The sequence below is a fragment of the Trichechus manatus genome, unplaced genomic scaffold (assembly GCF_000243295.1).
Source record: "Trichechus manatus latirostris isolate Lorelei unplaced genomic scaffold, TriManLat1.0 scaffold00048, whole genome shotgun sequence".
Lineage (NCBI taxonomy): Eukaryota > Metazoa > Chordata > Mammalia > Sirenia > Trichechidae > Trichechus > Trichechus manatus.
In genome coordinates, this window is record NW_004443984.1 from 3,519,582 (window position 1) to 3,529,541 (window position 9,960).

Genomic DNA, 9,960 nt, shown 5'->3' on the forward strand with positions numbered 1-9,960 from the left:
GAAGGGGTGAGACCAGTGGAGTATCTTAGATGGCTGCTCATGGGCTTATAAGACCGCAGACGCTACTCACCAAGGTAGAATGTAGAACAGAGTCTTTATAAATTGTGTTATGGCAATTGAGCTAGACGTTCCCCTAGAGCATGGTCTCCACAGCCCTCCACCCAGCAATTCAGTCCCTCAGGGAGTTTGGATGTGTCTATGGAGCTTCCATGACCTTTCCGTGTACAAGTTGTACTGGTTTCCCCAGTATTGTGTACTGTCTTACCCTTCACCAAATTTACCACTAAATTTCTGTTTCCTAAGGCCACGCACTCGTGGTATTTCTCTTACAGCAGTACTAGATAACTAAGACACCCACCTTTATCACTAACTGTGGCAAGGATCAGCATGAATCCAATTCCCATGCGGAAACACATCTAGGCCTCACCTTCCTGCATCTCCATATCTTGTCGCCAGCCACTTCTGTGGCAGTTCCTGTCTCTGACCCTAATCACCCAGAGTTAGATCAGACCTCATCTCTGGCTGTCCTGAGCCTGGTCAAAACATCCCTGGCTACCTGAAGCCAGGTCATCAGGGAGAAGCCATAGGCTCAGGAGTCTGCACAACGTCCTGCACTTCAGACCAGCTGGCCTCCCTCCCTCCCTCCCTCTCTCCCTCTCTCTCTAGTCTCCTGGGACTAGGTCACAAGCTAGAAGGACTCTATCCTTCTTCACCGACTGCCTGTGCAGCGTTTCCCTATCATCCAGCCTCCCAGAGCTGGGTCTACACAAATGTAGCCTGTACTGCCAGCCCCTGCTGGCTCATTGCACCTACAGGTTAATTCTCTACAAGGCTCACAAAATTCACAGAGACTACTACCTATACTTGGGGCCCTGGTGGTGTAGTGATTAAGCATTTGGCTGCTAACCAAAAGATTAGCAGTTCGAGTCCACCAGCCACTCCTTGGAAACCCTATGGGGCAGTTCTACTCTGACCTATAGGGTCACTATGAGTCGGAATTGACTTGATGGCAACAGGGTTTTTTTTTTGTTTGTTCATTTCCTATACTTAGAGTTATCTATTTATTATAAGCAGAAGGGATACAAGCAAAGAGAAGCATTGGGCAAGGTCTAGGAGAGTTCCCAGCATGGGGCCTCCATTGTCCACAGTGACTTGTTGCTCCTGCTCCTATGCATGGATGTTCTCACAGATCCAGTAGGCCCCCAGAAGAGAGCACTCCTAGGTCCTGGGTCCCCTAGTCACTGGGACCTCAATGAATATGCATGACTTGGGCCTTAATGCATAGTTACAGTTGATCCAATCAATGAATATGCATGACTGCATTAGGCCCCCCTCCCTTCCTGAAGTTAGCTCACCAGTTGTGGGGGTGGGGGGACAATGTAGCCCCTACTTGTCTGACTATTTTGGAAAACAAAGGCATCTCGATTGCTTGGCTTATTTTCTGAAACCAGAGTCAAAGGGCCAAACCAAGTTCCCTAATCCCAACAAGTACAATCCCCAAGAGGGCCCAGAGGATACTTCTTCACCTAGGCATTGAGAAAAACATTAGCAGGGGCAACATTGGTATTCTTGACAAATTTTATGGTGGATGGCCTTTGTAGTCTAGGTATATTGGGAGAGGCTACCAGTGAGATGGGCTCCCTGATTTCAGTGGGAATAATGGAGTCTTAGAGGGGGTCCTGGAGTAGCAGAGACCAAGAGTCAAGGTGGAGCCATTTACTGCAAAATGCAGCAGGATGAAGTGGTAATCAGAGCATTTTGGTTTGCAGGGATCTTTGATCAGCGTGTCCCTAGGAATGAAATAAACGAACAGCTTATTAAAATATTATTTGAGTTGTAAAACAGCAATAAAAAATCTTTGTCTTGTGACCTAACTTGAGTCCTTGCCACAATGTAGAGGCTCAGTTTCTCAGCTAATTTTCAGATATAAGTCAGTTCACAGACCTGAAGCCCTAATAGAATGGGAGGCCAGGTCCCTTAAGGAAAGACCTTGCAGCCCTGCTACAAGCATATACTTTAACTCTTTCCCCAAGCCCTCCCCAGAGAGATCTGTGGCCATTTCTGGGGGGTGGCTGTGGACTGGGGAAAGGGAAAAGCCAGACCTTCTAGGAATTACTAGATATTGGCTCTGAATTGACACTGATACTTGGGAACCCAAGATTCAACACGTCCAAAACTAAACGACTGATCTATCCCCTGCCCCCAAAACCTGTTTCATTATTGCCTTCCCCATCTCAGCTGATCCTTCTCCATTGCAGCATCCTTCCAACTGCTCAGGCCAAAACCTTGGAGTAATCTTTGACACATCTCTTTCTTTCACACTCCACAGCTAATCCATCCGCAACACCTGTTGGCTCTATCTTCAAAACATATACAGAATTAGATCACTTCTTTTTTGTGTGTGATTTTTTTTTTTATTGTGCTTTAGATGAAGGTTTGCAAAGGAAATTAGTTTCTCATTAAACAATTAATGCACATATTGTTTTGTGACATTGGTTGCCAACCCCGCGACATGTCTACACTCACCCCTTCTCAACCTTGGGTTCCCCATTTCCATTTGTCCAGCCTTCCTGTCCTCTCCTGCCTTCTCGTTCTTGCCCTTGGGCTGGTATGCCCATTTAGTCTCAGATACAGGGTTGAGCTACGTGTATTATTTGTTTGTTTTATGGGCCTGCCTCATCTTTAGCTGAAGGGTGAACCTCAGGAGTTAAAAGGGTGTCTGGGGCCCAGAATTAGATCACTTCTATTTTATTCCACTCCTACCACTCTGGGCCAAGCCACCACCATCTCCTACCTGTATTACTACAATAGTTTTTAATAAATAAGTCTCCTTACTTCTAACCTCAAGCCCCTATAGTCTATTCTCAACACAGCATCTAGATCAGTCCTTTAAAAATGTAAGCCAGTGTCACTTCTCTGCTCAAAACCCTGAAGAAGGTTTCCCATTGTACTCTAGTAAAAGTCAAAGTGCTTGTAATAATTTGCAAGGCTCCACATGACCTGGCCCTTGTTACTTCTCTGACATTATCTCTTACTATTCTCCCTCTCACTCATTTTCCTCTAGCCGCACTTGGCTTGTTTGGGTTCCTTGAACATACCAACCATGTTCCACCTTAGGGACTTTGACGCCTCTTCCTGGAATAGTTTTTTCTCTAGATACTTTCTTTGCTAACTCCCTCGCCTCCTTTAAGATCTGTTCAGATCTCACCTAAGAGAGGTCTATTCTGACCACTTTGTTAAATAATTCAACCAGCCCCTTTCTGTAGCATCTCCAAACCTTCTTACCTGCTCCATTTTTCTTTCTTATTTATTTTTTAACTTATCACAATCAAACATACAAAATAATTTACTCATTTATCCTTATAAATAAGTGCCTCCCTCCACTAGAATGTAAGTTCAATGAAAGCAAGGATCTTTGTCTGTTTGGTTCACTAGAACAGTGCCTGGCATATAGTGGGTGCTCAATAAACGTGCATAATGAATGAATTTTGAAGAGACTGGAGGTCAGTAGGGAGGTAGACCCAAACTTTCAAGGAAGGGCTGTTGCCCATCTGTGGGGAGTAGAGTGAGCAGATCGCCTGCAGCTGTTACCTCCTTCAGGGTCTGCCTCAGTTGCTGAGAGCCCCCTCACCAAGGTCATGTCCTTCCCACAGCAGCCTGTATGTGGTGAATGAAGGAGGTGGGGGTATAAACATCTGGCTATTCCAGAGTGCAGGACGCTGACAATAACCACGTCAGAGCTTTGTGCCAGGTTATAGGGATTTTCCTGGGGCCTCCATCACAGCTGAATTTATTTCTCTGCCCAATTCTGTTTCCTCCCCCTTTCTTGCCTTGACATTGTTCCCTTATAAACATCTTACACCAAAAACTCTGTCTCAGTAACTGCTTTCAGAGAACGCAGCCCATGACACCAGCAATGTACTACCTTTAGGACATACCTAGGCCCCAGGAATAATTCGGCATCTCTCCAGCTCTCTTCTGCGATCCCATTCAGAGACCCCAAGGCCATGTTAAGGAGGCTCCTCCAACACGTCTCTTTCCTCTCTATTTGAAATTTAGACACCCTTTCACATCTCTTCTCAACAGTCATTCTAAAAACAAATATTAAGCATCCATCCAATATTAAGCATTCTGAAGCCTTATTAATTTTTAAAGGAAGGAGCTGAGAAGAAATCTTTGACTATGCCATAAAGGGCCCAGATCCTAAGCTGTCTGCTCCCCTTGGGAGTCTGGAGGTTCAACCATAGCCAGAGAGGCTGCCCTTGCATACAAAAGGACTGGTCATCTGGAGGGAGGAGCCCACTTTCAGTGATTCACTTTGGGATCTATGGTAAATTGCTTACCCTTGAGAAATCGCCCCTAACAAGAAAGACTGATTAGGTGAGCTTGGCACTGTGAGGCCACAATGATAATTTTGTTTCCAAAAATCTCTATCTCCCACCATACCCTACAATATCCATACTCTACAATATCTACGCGAAGCAAGTCGGTGGAATCGCGGGGGTACAGACTCAGATCACGGTGTCGTTTACCCAAAGACACCCAGAAAGCTCAACTCTGTGTTTGAGCAAGGTAGTACACGCTCCATCCACCAGAGGGCAGGCTTCACCCTCTCTTTGCTGAGCTCCAATAACAGAGGCGGGGCTCACTGCTGCTTGGCATCCCTGCGCATCCATTCCCAGAACGTTCTCAGCGCTGTTGTTCCACCTGGTTATCGCTAGAATGGTTATTTACCTTGAAAGTTAGTGCTTTGGAATCCCAGTCAACCTGTAATAGCAGCAATTTCTTATTTATATTGTTCCCTGTAGTTTATGAAAGATCTTCACATCCATTATTCTCGTTGGGTTTGCAAAACAACTTGGAAAGGTAGTTTATTATTAAGGTCACTTTTCAGAACAGGTGACTGACACTCACAGAGGTTATGCAGCTTGGCCAAAGTCACATAGTAAGCATGGCAGCTACCGCTGCTACACCTGTTGCCGTTGAGTCGATTCTGATTCCTAGCCACCCTATTGGACACAGTAGAACTGCCCCGTAGGGTTTCCAAGGAGCGGCTGGTGGATTCAAACTGCCAACCTTTTTGTTAGCAGCCGTAGCTCTTGACCGCTACGCCACCAGGGCTGACATTTATTAAGCACTTGTTATGTGCCAAGGATGATATTAAGTGTTAATTCAATTCCACAGTAATCACGACAGTGTGGTATTGACATGTTGTTGTGTGTCTTCAAGTCGATTCCTACTCAGAGCGACCCCATGTGATGGAGTAGAACTGCCCAGTAGGGTTTTCTTGGCTGCAATCTCTATAGAAGCTGACTGCCAGGTCTTTCTCTAGTGGAGACACAGGGTGGCTTCAAACCACCAACCTCTCCATTAACAGCTGAGCTCTGAACTATTGGGCCACCAGGGCTCCTTTAGAACAGGATAGAGCTTATTAATTGAACTGTAAAATCATCATATCTTTACTGAACTTTTGCTGTTTGTTTGTTTATTTGATCTATCAGTTACGAGAGAGGTGTGTTAAAGTACCTCAGTATGGTGGAATTGTTCATTTCTCTGGAGCATTTTGAGACTATGTTATGGGATTGCCATGAATCGGAAACCTCTCCACGCAGTCGTTTCGGTTTTTTATTAGATGTACACCAATTTAGAAATGGTATCCTTTCGCTGGTGAACTGAACTTTTATCTTTTATAGTGACTCTGTCCATAGTGATGCTTTCTGCCATAATATCACTATTTCAGCTTTTTTTTTTTCTTTTTGCCTTGTTTCTCTTTTCTTCTCCAAACTTTGTCAGTCTGTGTTCTTATGTTTTAGATCTGTCTTTTGTAAACAGCACACGGCTGGATTTTATTCTTTTATTTGGTCTGACAACTTTTGTCCTTGAACTGGAGAATTTAGCCCATTTATAAAAATTGATATTTTTTGTTTCTCTTTTTTGTGGTCTGCATTATGTTTGTTGTGCTATTCCCCTTTGTTTTTTTTTTTTTTTTTGAGCATTTAAAAAAAAAATTTTTTTTATCGATTTCTTTCCCTCTACTTGTTTGGAAGGTATAGGCTCGTGTCTTTTCTTTTAACGGTTACCCCAGTAATTCTAACTTAGTAATTGGTCTGTCTACTGAATTTCCATTCTTTTGTTTTTTCATTTTCAGAAATAGTATTTGGTTCTTTTTCAAGTTTCCTTGTTTCCACATGGTATCAAGCTTTTCTTTTATTTCTTTAAACATATTAAACAAGGTTATTTTATATTCTATGTCTGGTAATTCCCATATCTGGAGTCTTTGTAGGTCTGTTTCCGCTACCATTTCTACTAGTTCTCCCTCATGGTGCCTTGTTACCTTGTGTGTTTGGTTATTGTTTTACCATGTGGTGCTCATGTTGCCTGGAAATTTGTGGGAATTTTTTAAGGCCTGTGTTGAGTTCCCTTACAGACTATTTGCATTTATTTCTGTTAATGGTGTGCTGATACTACCAACCCACACCACTTAAAATTAAATTCTCAGCTTGATTTTTGGATCACATAAGTAATCTGATTTGGCTTTGAACTTCATGAGAGAGATGGCTTGTAAATTAATGAGCTCAAAGGAGATTTTATTTTCCCCTTTTCCTACAGCCGGGGCTGATACCGGAAAGTTTCATTGCTCTTCACTTCTGAGTACCAGGGTTTATTATGTATTAGTTATTGTACTATAGTTATAGCCTCTGTTAGAGTGCCCATCTTGGAGAGGCCCTGGGATTTAGCTCCTGTCTTCCATATATCTCATGCAGGCATGGAAGGTGAATGGTAAGGTCTCCAGGTTTGGGCAGGCATCCTGAGGGTCAAGGACAATTTTGGTGGTTACTTTCGTCTCTTCACAGTTCCTGGTTTCACTTCATCTTGGGGCTTGGCATATTCCTTACTTTCATGGCAACTTGGCAACGTAGTCAGAAAGAATTTTTTAGAAAAAATTATGCAACATTTTAATTGTTGTCATCAAGAGTGTCACTCACGTATCTAACTCATCTTATTGATGGGAAAAAATTTTAAAGAGCTTTCATCATGATAACTCACATTTCTTTCTTTTATGACATTGTGTAGCCTTTTATATTTGTTTATACTGTGAATTTTATATAGTATGACTTGCAGATAGTATGATTTATAACGATAAAATATCATTTAATTCTCACAACTAACCCAGAGAGGTAGATACTATTTTCCCTGTTTTTACAGATGAAAAATGTAGGCTCTGAGTTTTATTCAGGGTGACACTGACTAAAGTGGAGAGTCACCAAAAACGAGCAAAACCCTCAGTGAGCTGGATTGACACAACAGCTACCGCGATGGACTCAAACATACGAATAATCATGACGATGGCGCAGGACTGGGCAACGTTTCATTCTGTTACATGTAAGGTTGCCACGAGTTGGAACCGGCTCTATGGCAACTTACAATAACACCACCACCTATTAAATGGCTGAACAGAAAGTTGAACCTTTGGTATTCACTTTCCAAAAGTCTTTAACCTTTGGAGGACATGGACCCTTACAGAATCTGATGAAAGATCTAGACCCTCTCCTCAGAAACATGTACATTGATATAAACACACTAAAATTTCCAGGAGTTCAGGATTCTCTGAGGCCTACCCATGGATCCTACAATAAGAACCCCTGCATGTTATAGTCCTGCAAGGTCGAACAAAAAGACATCCATTTTTTAGTTTTGATCATAAGTTCAGATTCTTCTGTCTGTCTTCAAAGATACTTCATAAGCTGATCTCACTGTGTCCACCCAACCTTTTTTACTGACAGTCCCAGCAATAGCCCATTTGGGCATCTCTATGATCTCTCCTTGATTCTGTGCTTGCTTTTGGTGTTCAGTGTAGAATAATGACTAAGAGCATGAGTTCTAAGGCCAAGACTACCTGGGTTCAGATCCTGGCTCTAACACTTTCTAACTGCGGACCTTGGGCAGGTTATCTAACTTCTCTGTTCCTCTGCTTCTTTTCCTGAAAAATGTTGAGGAACAGTGCCTACCTTTCAGGGTTGTAGGGGATTATATGAGTTAATGCATGCGAAGTACTTAAAGCAGTGCTACAGTAAGTTGTAATTGCTTGATATATTTTAGCTGTTATTACTATTCATTTCTGTATAGAGTGTCATTATTAATTTCCTATATCTCATCTGTAAACTGGGAGAGGAGTCTTATGAATAAAATAGTTTTTGAAAGTATCTCACAAAGTGCCTGGCACTTTGTTATTGTTAGGAGCTGTCCAGTCGGTTCCGACTCATAGTTTGAAAATCTAGAACTATGGTGTGGATTTCCATCTCTGATGTGAGGAGTAGGGAAATGAGAGCAAAGAGAATGGGAAACTGTCTTTCTTCATCTAGCTTCACCCTGACATGAGAACACAATGGCAGTAGTTGGGTGGCAGCTAGCAGGCTTCACCTGAGGGCGGTAACTGTGTGAAACTGTTCAAAGCTAGAGTCAGAACTTAGACCAAGACCATCTGGGGCCATTAAGTGCAAGGGTAAATTATACCTGACTTCATAGGTGTGTAAAAGGAGGACCAAATGAAACAATACTAGTAATGTTGTTGTTAGGTGTTGTCAAGTGGGTTCTGACTCATAGTGACCCTGTGTCCAACAGAACGAAACACTGCCCGGTCTTGTGCCATCCTCATAATTGTTATGCTTGAGCCCATTGCTGCAGCCACTGTGTCAATCCATCTCATGAAGGTCTTCCTCTTTCTCCCTGACGCTCTACTTTACCAAGCATGATGTCCTTCTCCAGGGACTGGTCCCTCCTGATAACATGTCCAAAGTATGTGAGACAAAGTCTCTCCATCCTGGCTTCTAAGGAGGATTCTGGCTGTACTTCTTCCAAGATACATTTGTTCATTCTTCTGGCAGTTCATGGTATATTCAATATTCTTCGCCAACACCATAATTCAAAGGCATCGATTCTTCTTTGGTCTTCCTTATTCATTGTCCAGCTTTCACATGCATATGAAGCAATTGAAAATCACACATAGTGGGGTTTATTTTCTTGAGAGGCAATTTTCCTTTTGCCATATCAAGAGGGCAATTGAGCTGTATATACTGGAGGCCCAAGGCTTTGCTTGTCCCAGTGGAGAGTCAAAATGCTTTGCTTTTCAAGTCTCAAGGGCAATGAAGTGTAACAAAGTGTTGAAATACAGAGAAGTGAGCATTTACCCACCTCAGTAAGGGTAGAATCTCCTAAGACTGGAGGAAATTAAGGGGTGGCTGGTTCTGTGAGAACTAAGACCAAGCAGTAACCTCTGACAACAAGACTTCTGAAGGAATGGAACACGACTAAGGTCTTAGTGTTTGAGTTGGGCATAAAGAGAACTCCATGAACTGCAAATGCTAGACCATGTGGACTTGGCCAATAAGCATCTCAGTGGAAAGATTGAAGACCAGAGTTCTTTCTCCAAGTCTTATAGACAACTCTGGAGAGGAGCAGGACCCCCCAAAAACATAACTGTAGTTCCCTCTAATCTTGGCTGCAAAGAAGGATAAAAAAAAAAAAAAGAAGTTTCTTATATCTTGGTGTCTTAGAACAAATTCATATTGATACATGTATTAGTCTTTAATTTTCCTTCTAATTGGGACTTCTGTGTTTTATTTTCTCAGCTGAGGGTAGGGACTGTGACTTTGTTTCATAACTCTCAAACAATCCTTTCATTGGTGATTTTCCATGAATGGATAGAATCACTGAATTTTAGAGCTAGAAAGGCTCTTAGGAATTATACCTAGTTAGTGCTGACAGTGATTAATTATTATGAAGACCAGAGACACCAATCTATTGAACTCTTTCTGTCCTATGTTCTTAAAAGAAATTCTGAGATCAGGAAATTTCTCCTCTAAGGACTAGACCTAGGCTGAAATGTAGGCTTAGGTAAACATGTAATTTAACCCCAAAGAATACATTCTTCTGCACATTTTATTCCATGGGCCCTGATGT